Source organism: Salmo salar, unplaced genomic scaffold (genome assembly GCF_905237065.1).
Source record: "Salmo salar unplaced genomic scaffold, Ssal_v3.1, whole genome shotgun sequence".
Taxonomy (NCBI): Eukaryota; Metazoa; Chordata; class Actinopteri; order Salmoniformes; family Salmonidae; genus Salmo; species Salmo salar.
In genome coordinates, this window is record NW_025548761.1 from 1,388,801 (window position 1) to 1,408,798 (window position 19,998).

General features: G+C 40.0%; 1 long non-coding RNA gene across 1 annotated transcript; it reads left to right on the forward strand.

The window, feature by feature from the left end:
* The first annotated feature begins 14,042 nt into the window (after positions 1 to 14,042).
* On the forward strand, positions 14,043 to 18,368 carry LOC123733273 (uncharacterized). Its single transcript, XR_006763714.1, has 2 exons — positions 14,043 to 14,095; positions 17,457 to 18,368. It is a non-coding gene; the product is annotated as an uncharacterized lncRNA (long non-coding RNA).
* Positions 18,369 to 19,998: the final 1,630 nt, after the last annotated feature.

The following is a 19,998-nucleotide window of genomic DNA, read 5'->3' on the forward strand; positions in this document are numbered from 1 at the left end:
CCATCTATAATAATGACATAAAGGCTATGCTGCTACGGTGTGGGATACCATCTATAATAATGACATAAAGGCTATGCTGCTACGGTGTGGGATACCATCTATAATAATGACATAAAGGCTATGCTGCTACGGTGTGGGATACCATCTATAATAATGACATAAAGGCTATGCTGCTACGGTGTGGGATACCATCTATAATAATGACATAAAGGCTATGCTGCTACGGTGTGGGATGTCATCTATAATAATGACATAAAGGCTATGCTGCTACAGTGTGGGATGCCATCTATAATAATGACTTAAAGGCTATGCTGCTACGGTGTGGGATACCATCTATAATAATGACATAAAGGCTATGCTGCTACGGTGTGTCATCTATAATAATGACATAAAGGCTGTGCTGCTACGGTGTGGGATACCATCTATAATAATGACATAAAGGCTATGCTGCTACGGTGTGGGATACCATCTATAATAATGACATAAAGGCTATGCTGCTACGGTGTGGGATACCATCTATAATAATGACATAAAGGCTATGCTGCTACGGTGTGGGATGTCATCTATAATAATGACATAAAGGCTATGCTGCTACGGTGTGGGATACCATCTATAATAATGACATAAAGGCTATGCTGCTACAATGTGGGACGTCATCTATAATAATGACATAAAGGCTATGCTGCTACGGTGTGGGATGTCATCTATAATAATGACATAAAGGCTATGCTGCTACGGTGTGGGATACCATCTATAATAATGACATAAAGGCTATGCTGCTACGGTGTGGGATGTCATCTATAATAATGACATAAAGGCTATGCTGCTACGGTGTGGGATACCATCTATAATAATGACATAAAGGCTGTGCTGCTACGGTGTGGGATACCATCTATAATAATGACATAAAGGCTATGCTGCTACGGTGTGGGATACCATCTATAATAATGACATAAAGGCTATGCTGCTACGGTGTGGGATGTCATCTATAATAATGACATAAAGGCTATGCTGCTACGGTGTGGGATGTCATCTATAATAATGACATAAAGGCTATGCTGCTACGGTGTGGGATACCATCTATAATAATGACATAAAGGCTATGCTGCTACGGTGTGGGACGTCATCTATAATAATGACATAAAGGCTATGCTGCTACGGTGTGGGACATCATCTATAATAATGACATAAAGGCTATGCTGCTACGGTGTGGGATACCATCTATAATAATGACATAAAGGCTATGCTGCTACGGTGTGGGATGTCATCTAAAATAATGACATAAAGGCTATGCTGCTACGGTGTGGGATACCATCTATAATAATGACATAAAGGCTGTGCTGCTACGGTGTGGGACATCATCTATAATAATGACATAAAGGCTGTGCTGCTACGGTGTGGGATACCATCTATAATAATGACATAAAGGCTATGCTGCTACGGTGTGGGATACCATCTATAATAATGACATAAAGGCTATGCTGCTACGGTGTGGGATGTCATCTATAATAATGACATAAAGGCTATGCTGCTACGGTGTGGGATACCATCTATAATAATGACATAAAGGCTATGCTGCTACGGTGTGGGATGTCATCTATAATAATGACATAAAGGCTATGGTGCTACGGTGTGGGATGTCATCTATAATAATGACATAAAGGCTATGCTGCTACGGTGTGGGATGTCATCTATAATAATGACATAAAGGCTATGGTGCTACGGTGTGGGATACCATCTATAATAATGACATAAAGGCTATGCTGCTACGGTGTGGGATGTCATCTATAATAATGACATAAAGGCTGTGCTGCTACGGTGTGGGATGTCATCTATAATAATGACATAAAGGCTATGCTGCTACGGTGTGGGATGTCATCTATAATAATGACATAAAGGCTGTGCTGCTACGGTGTGGGATACCATCTATAATAATGACATAAAGGCTATGCTGCTACGGTGTGGGACGTCATCTATAATAATGACATAAAGGCTATGCTGCTACGGTGTGGGATGTCATCTATAATAATGACATAAAGGCTATGCTGCTACGGTGTGGGATACCATCTATAATAATGACATAAAGGCTATGCTGCTACGGTGTGGGATGTCATCTATAATAATGACATAAAGGCTATGCTGCTACGGTGTGGGATACCATCTATAATAATGACATAAAGGCTATGCTGCTACGGTGTGGGATACCATCTATAATAATGACATAAAGGCTATGCTGCTACGGTGTGGGATACCATCTATAATAATGACATAAAGGCTATGCTGCTACGGTGTGGGATACCATCTATAATAATGACATAAAGGCTATGCTGCTACGGTGTGGGATACCATCTATAATAATGACATAAAGGCTATGCTGCTACGGTGTGGGATACCATCTATAATAATGACATAAAGGCTGTGCTGCTACGGTGTGGGACGTCATCTATAATAATGACATAAAGGCTATGCTGCTACGGTGTGGGATACCATCTATAATAATGACATAAAGGCTATGCTGCTACGGTGTGGGATACCATCTATAATAATGACATAAAGGCTATGCTGCTACGGTGTGGGATGTCATCTATAATAATGACATAAAGGCTATGCTGCTACGGTGTGGGATGTCATCTATAATAATGACATAAAGGCTATGCTGCTACGGTGTGGGACGTCATCTATAATAATGACATAAAGGCTATGCTGCTACGGTGTGGGATACCATCTATAATAATGACATAAAGGCTGTGCTGCTACGGTGTGGGATACCATCTATAATAATGACATAAAGGCTATGCTGCTACGGTGTGGGATACCATCTATAATAATGACATAAAGGCTATGCTGCTACGGTGTGGGATGTCATCTATAATAATGACATAAAGGCTATGCTGCTACGGTGTGGGATACCATCTATAATAATGACATAAAGGCTATGCTGCTACGGTGTGGGATGTCATCTATAATAATGACATAAAGGCTATGCTGCTACGGTGTGGGATACCATCTATAATAATGACATAAAGGCTATGCTGCTACGGTGTGGGATACCATCTATAATAATGTCATAAAGGCTATGCTGCTACGGTGTGGGATACCATCTATAATAATGACATAAAGGCTATGCTGCTACGGTGTGGGATACCATCTATAATAATGACATAAAGGCTATGCTGCTACGGTGTGGGATACCATCTATAATAATGACATAAAGGCTATGCTGCTACGGTGTGGGATGTCATCTATAATAATGACATAAAGGCTATGCTGCTACGGTGTGGGATGTCATCTATAATAATGACATAAAGGCTATGCTGCTACGGTGTGGGATGTCATCTATAATAATGACATAAAGGCTGTGCTGCTACGGTGTGGGATGTCATCTATAATAATGACATAAAGGCTATGCTGCTACGGTGTGGGATACCATCTATAATAATGACATAAAGGCTATGCTGCTACGGTGTGGGATACCATCTATAATAATGACATAAAGGCTGTGCTGCTACGGTGTGGGATACCATCTATAATAATGACATAAAGGCTATGCTGCTACGGTGTGGGATACCATCTATAATAATGACATAAAGGCTATGCTGCTACGGTGTGGGATACCATCTATAATAATGACATAAAGGCTATGCTGCTACGGTGTGGGATGTCATCTATAATAATGACATAAAGGCTATGCTGCTACGGTGTGGGATACCATCTATAATAATGACATAAAGGCTGTGCTGCTACGGTGTGGGATACCATCTATAATAATGACATAAAGGCTATGCTGCTACGGTGTGGGATACCATCTATAATAATGACATAAAGGCTATGCTGCTACGGTGTGGGATACCATCTATAATAATGACATAAACGCTTATGCTGCTACGGTGTGGGATACCATCTATAATAATGACATAAAGGCTATGCTGCTACGGTGTGGGATACCATCTATAATAATGACATAAAGGCTATGCTGCTACGGTGTGGGATACCATCTATAATAATGACATAAAGGCTGTGCTGCTACGGTGTGGGATACCATCTATAATAATGACATAAAGGCTATGCTGCTACGGTGTGGGATACCATCTATAATAATGACATAAAGGCTATGCTGCTACGGTGTGGGATACCATCTATAATAATGACATAAAGGCTATGCTGCTACAGTGTGGGATACCATCTATAATAATGACATAAAGGCTATGCTGCTACGGTGTGGGATACCATCTATAATAATGACATAAAGGCTATGCTGCTACGGTGTGGGATACCATCTATAATAATGACATAAAGGCTATGCTGCTACGGTGTGTCATCTATAATAATGACATAAAGGCTATGCTGCTACGGTGTGGGATACCATCTATAATAATGACATAAAGGCTGTGCTGCTACGGTGTGGGATACCATCTATAATAATGACATAAAGGCTATGCTGCTACGGTGTGGGATACCATCTATAATAATGACATAAAGGCTATGCTGCTACGGTGTGGGATACCATCTATAATAATGACATAAAGGCTATGCTGCTACGGTGTGGGATGTCATCTATAATAATGACATAAAGGCTGTGCTGCTACGGTGTGGGACGTCATCTATAATAATGACATAAAGGCTGTGCTGCTACGGTGTGGGATACCATCTATAATAATGACATAAAGGCTATGCTGCTACGGTGTGGGATACCATCTATAATAATGACATAAAGGCTATGCTGCTACGGTGTGGGATGTCATCTATAATAATGACATAAAGGCTATGCTGCTACGGTGTGGGACGTCATCTATAATAATGACATAAAGGCTATGCTGCTACGGTGTGGGATACCATCTATAATAATGACATAAAGGCTATGCTGCTACGGTGTGGGATGTCATCTATAATAATGACATAAAGGCTATGCTGCTACGGTGTGGGATACCATCTATAATAATGACATAAAGGCTATGCTGCTACGGTGTGGGATACCATCTATAATAATGACATAAAGGCTATGCTGCTACGGTGTGGGATACCATCTATAATAATGACATAAAGGCTATGCTGCTACGGTGTGGGATACCATCTATAATAATGACATAAAGGCTATGCTGCTACGGTGTGGGATACCATCTATAATAATGACATAAAGGCTATGCTGCTACGGTGTGGGATACCATCTATAATAATGACATAAAGGCTATGCTGCTACGGTGTGGGATACCATCTATAATAATGACATAAAGGCTATGCTGCTACGGTGTGGAACGTCATCTATAATAATGACATAAAGGCTATGCTGCTACGGTGTGGGATACCATCTATAATAATGACATAAAGGCTATGCTGCTACGGTGTGGGATACCATCTATAATAATGACATAAAGGCTATGTTGCTACGGTGTGGGATGTCATCTATAATAATGACATAAAGGCTATGCTGCTACGGTGTGGGATGTCATCTATAATAATGACATAAAGGCTATGCTGCTACGGTGTGGGATACCATCTATAATAATGACATAAAGGCTATGCTGCTACGGTGTGGGATACCATCTATAATAATGACATAAAGGCTATGCTGCTACGGTGTGGGATGTCATCTATAATAATGACATAAAGGCTGTGCTGCTACGGTGTGGGATGTCATCTATAATAATGACATAAAGGCTATGCTGCTACGGTGTGGGATGTCATCTATAATAATGACATAAAGGCTATGCTGCTACGGTGTGGGATACCATCTATAATAATGACATAAAGGCTATGCTGCTACGGTGTGGGATGTCATCTATAATAATGACATAAAGGCTATGCTGCTACGGTGTGGGATACCATCTATAATAATGACATAAAGGCTATGCTGCTACGGTGTGGGATACCATCTATAATAATGACATAAAGGCTATGCTGCTACGGTGTGGGATACCATCTATAATAATGACATAAAGGCTATGCTGCTACGGTGTGGGACATCATCTATAATAATGACATAAAGGCTATGCTGCTACGGTGTGGGATACCATCTATAATAATGACATAAAGGCTATGCTGCTACGGTGTGGGATGTCATCTATAATAATGACATAAAGGCTATGCTGCTACGGTGTGGGATGTCATCTATAATAATGACATAAAGGCTATGCTGCTACGGTGTGGGATACCATCTATAATAATGACATAAAGGCTATGCTGCTACGGTGTGGGATACCATCTATAATAATGACATAAAGGCTATGCTGCTACGGTGTGGGATGTCATCTATAATAATGACATAAAGGCTATGCTGCTACGGTGTGGGATACCATCTATAATAATGACATAAAGGCTATGCTGCTACGGTGTGGGATACCATCTATAATAATGACATAAAGGCTATGCTGCTACGGTGTGGGATGTCATCTATAATAATGACATAAAGGCTATGCTGCTACGGTGTGGGATGTCATCTATAATAATGACATAAAGCTATGCTGCTACGGTGTGGGACATCATCTATAATAATGACATAAAGGCTATGCTGCTACGATGTGGGATGTCATCTATAATAATGACATAAAGGCTATGCTGCTACGGTGTGGGATACCATCTATAATAATGACATAAAGGCTATGCTGCTACGGTGTGGGACATCATCTATAATAATGACATAAAGGCTATGCTGCTACGGTGTGGGATGTCATCTATAATAATGACATAAAGGCTATGCTGCTACGGTGTGGGATGTCATCTATAATAATGACATAAAGGCTATGCTGCTACGGTGTGGGATGTCATCTATAATAATGACATAAAGGCTATGCTGCTACGGTGTGGGATACCATCTATAATAATGACATAAAGGCTATGCTGCTACGGTGTGGGATACCATCTATAATAATGACATAAAGGCTATGCTGCTACGGTGTGGAATGTCATCTATAATAATGACATAAAGGCTATGCTGCTACGGTGTGGGATGTCATCTATAATAATGACATAAAGGCTATGCTGCTACGGTGTGGGATGTCATCTATAATAATGACATAAAGGCTATGCTGCTACGGTGTGGGACATCATCTATAATAATGACATAAAGGCTGTGCTGCTACGGTGTGGGATACCATCTATAATAATGACATAAAGGCTGTGCTGCTACGGTGTGGGATACCATCTATAATAATGACATAAAGGCTATGCTGCTACGGTGTGGGATGTCATCTATAATAATGACATAAAGGCTATGCTGCTACGGTGTGTCATCTATAATAATGACATAAAGGCTATGCTGCTACGGTGTGGGATACCATCTATAATAATGACATAAAGGCTATGCTGCTACGGTGTGGGATGTCATCTATAATAATGACATAAAGGCTATGCTGCTACGGTGTGGGATGTCATCTATAATAATGACATAAAGGCTATGCTGCTACGGTGTGGGACGTCATCTATAATAATGACATAAAGGCTATGCTGCTACGGTGTGGGATACCATCTATAATAATGACATAAAGGCTATGCTGCTACGGTGTGGGATACCATCTATAATAATGACATAAAGGCTGTGCTGCTACGGTGTGTCATCTATAATAATGACATAAAGGCTATGCTGCTATTGTGTGGGATGTCATCTATAATAATGACATAAAGGCTATGCTGCTACGGTGTGGGATGTCATCTATAATAATGACATAAAGGCTATGCTGCTACGGTGTGGGATGTCATCTATAATAATGACATAAAGGCTATGCTGCTACGGTGTGGGATGTCATCTATAATAATGACATAAAGGCTATGCTGCTACGGTGTGGGATGTCATCTATAATAATGACATAAAGGCTATGCTGCTACGGTGTGGGATACCATCTATAATAATGACATAAAGGCTATGCTGCTACGGTGTGGGATGTCATCTATAATAATGACATAAAGGCTATGCTGCTACGGTGTGGGACGTCATCTATAATAATGACATAAAGGCTGTGCTGCTACGGTGTGGGATGTCATCTATAATAATGACATAAAGGCTGTGCTGCTACGGTGTGGGACGTCATCTATAATAATGACATAAAGGCTATGCTGCTACGGTGTGGGATGTCATCTATAATAATGACATAAAGGCTATGCTGCTACGGTGTGGGATGTCATCTATAATAATGACATAAAGGCTATGCTGCTACGGTGTGGGATACCATCTATAATAATGACATAAAGGCTATGCTGCTACGGTGTGGGATGTCATCTATAATAATGACATAAAGGCTATGCAGCTACGGTGTGGGATGTCATCTATAATAATGACATAAAGGCTATGCTGCTACGGTGTGGGATACCATCTATAATAATGACATAAAGGCTATGCTGCTACGGTGTGGGATACCATCTATAATAATGACATAAAGGCTGTGCTGCTACGGTGTGGGATGTCATCTATAATAATGACATAAAGGCTATGCTGCTACGGTGTGGGATACCATCTATAATAATGACATAAAGGCTATGCTGCTACGGTGTGGGATACCATCTATAATAATGACATAAAGGCTATGCTGCTACGGTGTGGGATGTCATCTATAATAATGACATAAAGGCTATGCTGCTACGGTGTGGGATACCATCTATAATAATGACATAAAGGCTATGCTGCTACGGTGTGGGATACCATCTATAATAATGACATAAAGGCTATGCTGCTACGGTGTGGGATGTCATCTATAATAATGACATAAAGGCTGTGCTGCTACGTGCTACGGTGTGGGATGTCATCTATAATAATGACATAAAGGCTATGCTGCTACGGTGTGGGATACCATCTATAATAATGACATAAAGGTTATGCTGCTACGGTGTGGGATACCATCTATAATAATGACATAAAGGCTATGCTGCTACGGTGTGGGATACCATCTATAATAATGACATAAAGGCTATGCTGCTACGGTGTGGGATACCATCTATAATAATGACATAAAGGCTGTGCTGCTACGGTGTGGGACGTCATCTATAATAATGACATAAAGGCTATGCTGCTACGGTGTGGGATACCATCTATAATAATGACATAAAGGCTATGCTGCTACGGTGTGGGATACCATCTATAATAATGACATAAAGGCTATGCTGCTACGGTGTGGGATACCATCTATAATAATGACATAAAGGCTATGCTGCTACGGTGTGGGACATCATCTATAATAATGACATAAAGGCTATGCTGCTACGGTGTGGGATGTCATCTATAATAATGACATAAAGGCTATGCTGCTACGGTGTGGGATGTCATCTATAATAATGACATAAAGGCTGTGCTGCTACGGTGTGGGATGTCATCTATAATAATGACATAAAGGCTATGCTGCTACGGTGTGGGACGTCATCTATAATAATGACATAAAGGCTATGCTGCTACGGTGTGGGATATCATCTATAATAATGACATAAAGGCTATGCTGCTACGGTGTGGGATACCATCTATAATAATGAAATAAAGGCTATGCTGCTACGGTGTGGGATGTCATCTATAATAATGACATAAAGGCTATGCTGCTACGGTGTGGGATACCATCTATAATAATGACATAAAGGCTATGCTGCTACGGTGTGTCATCTATAATAATGACATAAAGGCTATGCTGCTACGGTGTGGGATGTCATCTATAATAATGACATAAAGGCTATGCTGCTACGGTGTGGGATGTCATCTATAATAATGACATAAAGGCTGTGCTGCTACGGTGTGGGATACCATCTATAATAATGACATAAAGGCTATGCTGCTACGGTGTGGGATACCATCTATAATAATGACATAAAGGCTATGCTGCTACGGTGTGGGATACCATCTATAATAATGACATAAAGGCTATGCTGCTACGGTGTGGGATACCATCTATAATAATGACATAAAGGCTATGCTGCTACGGTGTGGGATGTCATCTATAATAATGACATAAAGGCTATGCTGCTACGGTGTGGGATGTCATCTATAATAATGACATAAAGGCTATGCTGCTACGGTGTGGGATACCATCTATAATAATGACATAAAGGCTATGCTGCTACGGTGTGGGATACCATCTATAATAATGACATAAAGGCTATGCTGCTACGGTGTGGGATACCATCTATAATAATGACATAAAGGCTATGCTGCTACGGTGTGGGATGTCATCTATAATAATGACATAAAGGCTATGCTGCTACGGTGTGGGATACCATCTATAATAATGACATAAAGGCTATGCTGCTACGGTGTGGGATATCATCTATAATAATGACATAAAGGCTGTGCTGCTACGGTGTGGGATACCATCTATAATAATGACATAAAGGCTATGCTGCTACGGTGTGGGATACCATCTATAATAATGACATAAAGGCTGTGCTGCTACGGTGTGGGATACCATCTATAATAATGACATAAAGGCTATGCTGCTACGGTGTGGGATACCATCTATAATAATGACATAAAGGCTGTGCTGCTACGGTGTGGGATACCATCTATAATAATGACATAAAGGCTATGCTGCTACGGTGTGGGATACCATCTATAATAATGACATAAAGGCTATGCTGCTACGGTGTGGGATACCATCTATAATAATGACATAAAGGCTATGCTGCTACGGTGTGGGATACCATCTATAATAATGACATAAAGGCTATGCTGCTACGGTGTGGGATGTCATCTATAATAATGACATAAAGGCTATGCTGCTACGGTGTGTGATACCATCTATAATAATGACATAAAGGCTATGCTGCTACGGTGTGGGATACCATCTATAATAATGACATAAAGGCTGTGCTGCTACGGTGTGGGATGTCATCTATAATAATGACATAAAGGCTATGCTGCTACGGTGTGGGATACCATCTATAATAATGACATAAAGGCTATGCTGCTACGGTGTGGGATACCATCTATAATAATGACATAAAGGCTATGCTGCTACGGTGTGGGATACCATCTATAATAATGACATAAAGGCTATGCTGCTACGGTGTGGGATACCATCTATAATAATGACATAAAGGCTATGCTGCTACGTATAAAATGTGTCTGTTCTAAATGCTGTGATTTTCCCTGCCATCATTCTGTATGTCTCTTCTGATCTGCAGTCATGTTTTAGTTGGGTTTTGTTATTTAGGTTCTAACTGGTCTCTTGTAGTTGGGCTCCAGCTCGCTGACCATAGCCGTGCTGATTGGCTGCGCTGGTTAGGCTAATAGCTTGTTGGCCAACTAGCTAATGTTAGCTGGCTGGCTAAGATAACTGCATATAGCTAACATTCTTTGATTAGATGGCGTTATGTATTTCCAAAACGTTGGTTTACTTTAATCACTCAAGTCATTGGTTTGGCTAATAGCTCCAGCTCGCTGACCATAGTGTCACGAACCGGCTCGAAGACCGTAACAAAAAGTGAGACAACGTGGAGATAAAGAATAACTAAATATATTTATTAACAGAAGTAAAGTAAATACAATGAACAATGGTGTGTGTTTAGTCAGTAGTGTAAGTGAGTGGTCACATGTGATAATGAGGGGTGTTGAAAGGTGCCAACGCAAACAACCAAAATCTGTCTGTGTCTGCATGGAGAGAGTCTCCTCAATGAACGGGGAAGAGGTGCATTTATCCTGGGACACACCCAGCCCAGGTGCTTCCCATTTCACTGACGACCCTCCCGGCCTCCTGGGGATGTAGTTAGGTTTGTATGTAGTCTGGTGATATACCAGGGACTGGGGATGCAGTTAGGTTTGTATGTAGTCTGGTGATATACCAGGGACTGGGGATGCAGTTAGGTTTGTATGCAGTCTGGTGATATACCAGGGACTGGGGATGCAGTTAGGTTTGTATGTAGTCTGGTGATATACCAGGGACTGGGGATGCAGTTAGGTTTGTACAGTCTGATGATATACCAGGGACTGGGGATGTAGTTAGGTTTGTACAGTCTGGTGATATACCAGGGACTGGGGATGTAGTTAGGTTTGTACAGTCTGATGATATACCAGGGACTGGGGATGTAGTTAGGTTTGTACAGTCTGGTGATATACCAGGGCCTGGGGATGTAGTTAGGTTTGTATGTAGTCTGGTGATATACCAGGGACTGGGGATGTAGTTAGGTTTGTATGTAGTCTGGTGATATACCAGGGACTGGGGATGTAGTTAGGTTTGTACAGTCTGATGATATACCAGGGACTGGGGATGTAGTTAGGTTTGTATGTAGTCTGGTGATATACCAGGGACTGGGGATGCAGTTAGGTTTGTACAGTCTGGTGATATACCAGGGACTGGGGATGCAGTTAGGTTTGTATACAGTCTGGTGATATACCAGGGACTGGGGATGTAGTTAGGTTTGTACAGTCTGGTGATATACCAGGGACTGGGGATGCAGTTAGGTTTGTATGCAGTCTGGTGATATACCAGGGACTGGGGATGCAGTTAGGTTTGTATGTAGTCTGGTGATATACCAGGGACTGGGGATGTAGTTAGGTTTGTATGCAGTCTGGTGATATACCAGGGACTGGGGATGTAGTTAGGTTTGTACAGTCTGGTGATATACCAGGGACTGGGGATGTAGTTAGGTTTGTACAGTCTGGTGATATACCAGGGACTGGGGATGCAGTTAGGTTTGTATGTAGTCTGGTGATATACCAGGGACTGGGGATGCAGTTAGGTTTGTATGTAGTCTGGTGATATACCAGGGACTGGGGATGCAGTTAGGTTTGTATGTAGTCTGGTGATATACCAGGGACTGGGGATGCAGTTAGGTTTGTATGTAGTCTGGTGATATACCAGGGACTGGGGATGTAGTTAGGTTTGTATGTAGTCTGGTGATATACCAGGGACTGGGGATGTAGTTAGGTTTGTACAGTCTGATGATATACCAGGGACTGGGGATGCAGTTAGGTTTGTATGTAGTCTGGTGATATACCAGGGACTGGGGATGTAGTTAGGTTTGTACAGTCTGATGATATACCAGGGACTGGGGATGTAGTTAGGTTTGTACAGTCTGATGATATACCAGGGACTGGGGATGTAGTTAGGTTTGTACAGTCTGATGATATACCAGGGACTGGGGATGTAGTTAGGTTTGTACAGTCTGATGATATACCAGGGACTGGGGATGCCGTTAGGTTTGTTTTCCTCTAGCTACTCTCCAGTTTGCTCCCAGCAGCGTTCATAGAACATAGATCCCTGTTCAACTAGGCTGCAGAGTTCCTAGTTTGACAGATAATTCAACCAGTGTGACCAGTGGGTTTCTTTAAATGAATGAATATGAAACTGCCTTAAATACAGATGTGAAGCACAGTATGTTTTAAATTCTCACTCAAAATATGCACTGCTCTATTTGAACGTCTCAATATAATATTATTATTTAATGAAAGGAATAAAAAATACATTTGTATGCAAATAAAAATGTATCTTAACTGCGTTTCCCTCCAGTCCGCAGACGGCGATGTGCGTCTTTAAGGCGATGCTGCAGCGTGACGTATAATCTAGTGGACGGAAGGGATCAACAACAACGAGTCAGCCACCTTGGTAGCCTACAGCCGAAACATTTAGACTGTTTCTGTGCATATTTGCCTCTGTGTTTTAAATATACTTCTGACATCTAGTTAATAGACACCATTTAAATGTTATAGGTACATTGTTAGTCAACTAGCTGGCTTGATAAGTTAGCCTAGCACTAAACTAGTCGCTCATGCTAACTAGCTAGCTAGCTAACATCCCCGACCATGAACTCACTGATGTATTCCTCGCCTGCTAAAGAAGAGGTCTGAACATGAGCTCCCTAAACTACTCCCCTCCTGTTAAAGAAGAGGAGGTCTGCTGGACGGAGAAAGAAGCTCTGGGGCTGAACATTGTCGTGAAAGAGGAGAAGGAAGAGGAGGATGTCACAGTAAAACAAGAAGTAGAGGGTGAGACTGTTACTGTGAAAGAAGAAGAGAAAGACGTTTCAGTGAAAGAAGAGGAAGACGCGTTCAGAGTGAAAGAGGAGGAGGATGTTACAGTAAAAGAAGAGGAGGAAGAGAAAGAGGAGGATGTAGTTTTTGGAGTGAAGGAGGAGAAAGAGGGAGAGATAACGGTCATATTGACAGAGGAGTCAGGAGATCTGATTACCACCAGTAAGTACTGTCTTAAAAACGGGCTCTAACTCTCCAAAGGTTTTGAACGAACGTGTTGTTTTAAAGCAGCATGCTACTGAAATTCTATACTTGAAGATGTTGTTCTGTACTATAGGAATTCATGTTATAATATAATGTTAAAGCTACATTTTAAAATTGATGATTAAAGCCCTGAATGCTGATTGGCTGACAGCCGTGGTATATCAGGCCGTATACCACGGGTATGTCATGTATTTTTACTGTTCTAATTATGTTGGTAACATGTTTATAATAGCAATAAGACACCTCAGGGGTTTGTGATAGATGGCCAATATACCACGGCTAAGTTCTGTATCCGGGCACTCTGTGTTGAGTCGTGCTTAAGAACAGTCTTTAACCGTGCTATATTGGCCATATACCACACTTCCTCTGGCCTTATTACTTAACTGTAACATGTGTATACCATCAGAGTCCCCCCACCACAAAATCACAACTTAATTGTCTCACAGAATGGCAAACATGTTATAAATGAAATTTTTGACGTGTGTCCATTGTAGGCCTTGCGTAGAGTGTGTATACCCGCAAAAAGCAGATTTCTAAATAATGTTGGAGAAATACATAAAATAAGTGTCACGTCCTGACCATAGTAACTGGTTATTTTCTATGGTAGAGTAGGTCAGGGTTTGACAGGCGGTGTTTTGTGTTTTTCTATGTTTTCTATTTCTATGTGTTAGTTCTAGGTTTTCTATTTCTATGTTTTTTGGGGGGGTTGCTCTCCAATTGGAGGCAGCTGGTCCTCGTTGCCTCTGATTGGAGATCATATTTAAGTAGGGGTTTTTCTTCCTGGGTTTTTGTGGGCAGTTGCATTCTGTTTAGTCTCTGTACCTGACAGAACTGTAAGTTGATAATTTCCTTTTGTTATTTTGTCATTAGTGTTTTGAGTAAATAAATATAATAATGAACACTCAACACGCTGCGTTTTGGTCCCCTCTATACGACGCCCGTTACAATAAGAAGCATTATTGAAATGAAATGGACACGTGTTATGGGGAGACTGAACATATTAGCAAAAGGACAAGCGTTTTGGGGAGACTGAAAATATTAGCAAAAGGACAAGTGTTTTGGGGAGACTGAACATAATAGCAAAAGGACAGTTTGTAAGTCTTCAAAATAACAATTTTGAAGGAAAGGTGTGGCTAAACAAAAAATATAATTTAGAGAGATAGTAATGTCCATTATTACTTTAGAGATGAAGTGGGACACCAACAAAACGTTATTAACAATGGATCAACTGCAGCCTATAACACTGACTGGAATAGTAATATATATTATTATAGAGCTCTGATCAGCCTATAAACATGACATTATCTATTATTATAGAGCTCTGCTCAGCCTATAAACATGATCTATTATTATAGAGCTCTGATCAGCCTATAAACATGACATTATCTATTATTATAGAGCTCTGATCAGCCTATAACATGACATTATCTATTATTATAGAGCTCTGATCAGCCTATAAACATGACATTATCTATTATTATAGAGCTCTGATCAGCCTATAAACATGATCTATTATTATAGAGCTCTGATCAGCCTATAAACATGACATTATCTATTATTATAGAGCTCTGATCAGCCTATAAACATGACATTATCTATTATTATAGAGCTCTGCTCAGCCTATAACATGACATTATCTATTATTATAGAGCTCTGATCAGCCTATAAACATGACATTATCTATTATTATAGAGCTCTGCTCAGCCTATAAACATGACATTATCTATTATTATAGAGCTCTGTTCAGCCTATAAACATGACATTATCTATTATTATAGAGCTCTGATCAGCCTATAAACATGACATTATCTATTATTATAGAGCTCTGCTCAGCCTATAAACATGACATTATCTATTATTATAGAGCTCTGATCAGCCTATAAACATGACATTATCTATTATTATAGAGCTCTGATCAGCCTATAAACATGATCTATTATTATAGAGCTCTGTTCAGCCTATAAACATGACATTATCTATTATTATAGAGCTCTGTTCAGCCTATAAACATGATCTATTATTATAGAGCTCTGATCAGCCTATAAACATGACATTATCTATTATTATAGAGCTCTGATCAGCCTATAAACATGACATTATCTATTATTATAGAGCTCTGCTCAGCCTATAAACATGATCTATTATTATAGAGCTCTGATCAGCCTATAACATGACATTATGTATTATTATAGAGCTCTGATCAGCCTATAAACATGACATTATCTATTATTATAGAGCTCTGTTCAGCCTATAAACATGACATTATCTATTATTATAGAGCTCTGATCAGCCTATAAACATGACATTATCTATTATTATAGAGCTCTGCTCAGCCTATAAACATGACATTATCTATTATTATAGAGCTCTGATCAGCCTATAAACATGACATTATCTATTATTATAGAGCTCTGATCAGCCTATAAACATGACATTATCTATTATTATAGAGCTCTGCTCAGCCTATAAACATGATCTATTATTATAGAGCTCTGATCAGCCTATAACATGACATTATGTATTATTATAGAGCTCTGATCAGCCTATAAACATGACATTATCTATTATTATAGAGCTCTGTTCAGCCTATAAACATGACATTATCTATTATTATAGAGCTCTGATCAGCCTATAAACATGACATTATCTATTATTATAGAGCTCTGATCAGCCTATAAACATGACATTATCTATTATTATAGAGCTCTGATCAGCCTATAAACATGACATTATCTATTATTATAGAGCTCTGATCAGCCTATAAACATGACATTATCTATTATTATAGAGCTCTGCTCAGCCTATAAACATGATCTATTATTATAGAGCTCTGATCAGCCTATAACATGACATTATCTATTATTATAGAGCTCTGATCAGCCTATAACATGACATTATCTATTATTATAGAGCTCTGCTCAGCCTATAAACATGACATTATCTATTATTATAGAGCTCTGCTCAGCCTATAAACATGACATTATCTATTATTATAGAGCTCTGCTCAGCCTATAAACATGACATTATCTATTATTATAGAGCTCTGCTCAGCCTATAAACATGACATTATCTATTATTATAGAGCTCTGATCAGCCTATAAACATGACATTCCCTGAGAGATTAGATTTGGAGCTCTTCATCATTTGTTTTTAAATCTCACCGTCACCAAGTTTATTATTAATGATGTAATGTTGTGAAAACTGACCTCAGGGTATTGAGGGATCTAGTCTAGATTAAACCTCATAGGAAGACATTTTTATTTAATGCAGGTTTCATTCAGGTCTCTGTTTAACTAGATACTCTGTTTGTCTTTGGCAGGAGAGAGACCAGACTCTGACAGCAGGAAGAGTTCCTCAGGGGAAACAGACCCAGAGACGCCTAACCAACACCACTGCTCCCACTGTGGAAAGAGTTTTAGGTGGTTTGGGAGCCTGAAAATGCATGAGAGAACACATACAGGAGAAAAGCCCTACCACTGTTCCCACTGTGGAAAGAATTTTACTCAGTTAGGGGCCCTGGTTGGACATGAGAGAACACACACGGGAGAGAAGCCTTATCACTGTTCTCACTGTGGAAACAGTTTTAGGTGGTTATGGGTCCTGAAAAAGCATGAGAGAATACACACGGGAGAGAAACCTTATCACTGTTCTCACTGTGGAAACAGTTTTAGGTGGTTAGTGAGCCTGAAAACGCATGAGAGAATACACACAGGAGAAAAGCCTTTCCAATGTTCCCAGTGTGAAAAGAGTTTTAGGTGGTCGGGGAGTCTGAAAAAGCATGCGAGAAAACACACAGGAGAAAAGCCTTTCCAACATACTAATACACAGGAGGAGAAGACATACCACTGCTCTCATTGTGGAAAGACATTTTCCCAGTCAGAGGACCTGAAATCACACGAGAGAATAGAGAGGCTGTGTTCTGACTTGTGTTTCTGACTGAGAATTTGTCCACGGCCAGGATTCATAGGGCCAGGGTGTCCGCTATGGACGCCTGGAAAAAATCAGCAGTGGACATTTCTGAACGTTTATCCAACAGACCTGTACATCCATGAATGGATCTCTATAATGTGTAACTATTTCTGATGTATGTGTTGTGATGTATTGTTTAATAGATGTACTATGTTAGGTATATTTATCTGTGGTTTAATTTCAACAGATTTTACTGATGCTATTAGATTGCTGTGTGGGGGGAGTTTTATATATACAGTGCCTTCAGAAAGTATTCACACCCCTTGACTTGTCCCACATTTCGTTGTGTTACAGCCTAAATTTAAAAATTATTTGTATTTATTTTTATTTCACCTTTATTTAACCAGGTAGGCTAGTTGATAACAAGTTCTCATTTGCAACTGCGACCTGGCCAAGATAAAGCAAAGCAGTTCGACACATACAACAACACAGAGTTACACATGGAATAAACAAACATACAATCAATTATACAGTAGAAAAATCTATATACAGCATGTGTAAATGAGGTAGGATAAGAGAGGTTAGGCAATAAATAGGCCATGGTGGCGAAGTAATTACAATATAGCAATTAAACATTTGAATGGTAGGATGTGCAGAAGATGAATGTGCAAGTAGAGATACTGGGGTTAAAAGGATTCAATACCCCATAATGTCAAAGTGGAATTATGTTTTTGGAAATGTTTACACATTTAATTAAAAGCCTAAATAAGTTCAGGAGTAAAGATTTTGCTTAACAAGTCACATAAGTTGCATGGACTCACTGTGTGCAATAATAGTGTTTAACATGATATTTGAATGAATACCTCATCTCTGTTCCCCACACATACAATTATCTGTATTGTCTCTCAGTTGAGCAGTGAATTTCAAACACAGATTCAACCACAAAGACCAGGGAGGTTTTCCAACGCCTCGCAAAGAAGGGCATGTATTGGTGGATGGGTAAAAAAAAGCAGACATTGAATATCCCTTTGAGCATGGTGAAGTTATTAATTACACTTTAGATGGTGTATCAATATACCCAGTCACTAACTCAGTTGCTGGAGAGGAAGGAAACCTCTCAGAGATTTCACCATGAGGCTAATGGTGACTTTAAAATAGTTAGTGTTTAATGGTTGTGATATGAGAAAACTGCGGATGGATCAACAACATTGTAGTTACTCCACAATACTAACCTAAATGACAGAGTGAAAAGAAGGAAGCATTCCCAGTCAGAGGACCTGAAATCACATGAGAGAATAGAGAGACTGTTGGCACTAAAGTAATACTACAAAAGAATGTGGCAAAGAAACAAACTTTATATCCTGAATACAAAGCGTTATGTTTGGGTTTGGAGGGTTTGGCTGGCCGGGACGTCCTTGTCCCATTGTGCTCTAGCGACTCCTTGTGGTGGTCAGCATGCACGCTGACTTCGGTCGCCAGCTGGACAGTGTTTCCTCCGACACATTGGTGTGGCTGTCTTCCGGGTTAAACGAGCAGTGTGTCAAGATGTGCAGTGCGGCTTGGCAGGGTCGTGTTTCAGAGGACACATGGCTCGACCTTCGCCTCTCCCCGGAGTCCGTAGGGGAGTTGCAATTGGATATCATGAAATTGGTGAGAAAAAGGTGTAAAAGTACAAAAATATATATATATATATATATATATATACACTCGTACTGAAATTTGATTTTTTGATGATCTGGCAGATGTGAAAACCATTTAAACACCTGCAAGACTTCGGTTAGAAGTGAATCACCTGCCTGGACATCCTAAGAAGCACACAGAGACCTGCATTTTGAAGTGGGTTTAATAATACTTGTGAAAACTGACTTCAGGTGATTGAGGGATCTAGTCGAGATTAAACATCATAGGAAGTTTTATCATGTTTCATTCAGGTCTCTGTTTAATTAATTATA